Source organism: Eimeria tenella, genomic scaffold (genome assembly GCF_000499545.2).
Source record: "Eimeria tenella Houghton genomic scaffold, Eth_scaff2016, whole genome shotgun sequence".
In the NCBI taxonomy this organism is placed as follows: domain Eukaryota; phylum Apicomplexa; class Conoidasida; order Eucoccidiorida; family Eimeriidae; genus Eimeria; species Eimeria tenella.
In genome coordinates, this window is record NW_013541861.1 from 1 (window position 1) to 405 (window position 405).

Consider the following 405-nt stretch of genomic DNA (forward strand, 5'->3'; position numbering starts at 1 on the left):
GCCACAAGGGCCCCTCGGCTAGGGGGGCCCCCCCTGCGGGGCCCCCCAGCGGGGCCCCCCACAGGGGAGGGGGCCCTCACAGGGGAGGGGCCCCCTACAGGGGAGGGCGGCCCCACAGGGGGCCCCTCTGTAGCGGGGCAGAATTCCATAGGCAAGATCTCCACAGGGGGGGCCCCCACAGGGGCCCTCACAGGGGCCCCCACAGGGGGGCCCCCCTGAACAGGGAGCCACCCCAGGGTGGGGCCTCCCGGGCTGGGGGCCCCCGTAGGACCCTCGCCATTTAGGGGTATCGCCACTGGGGGCCCCCCGAGGGGGGGCTCCCAGGCGGGGGCCCCCACCCCTGGGTCTGGGGCTCCACTGCTGCTGCTGTAGCCGCTGAGAACCAAACCTGAGTTGCTAGGGGGG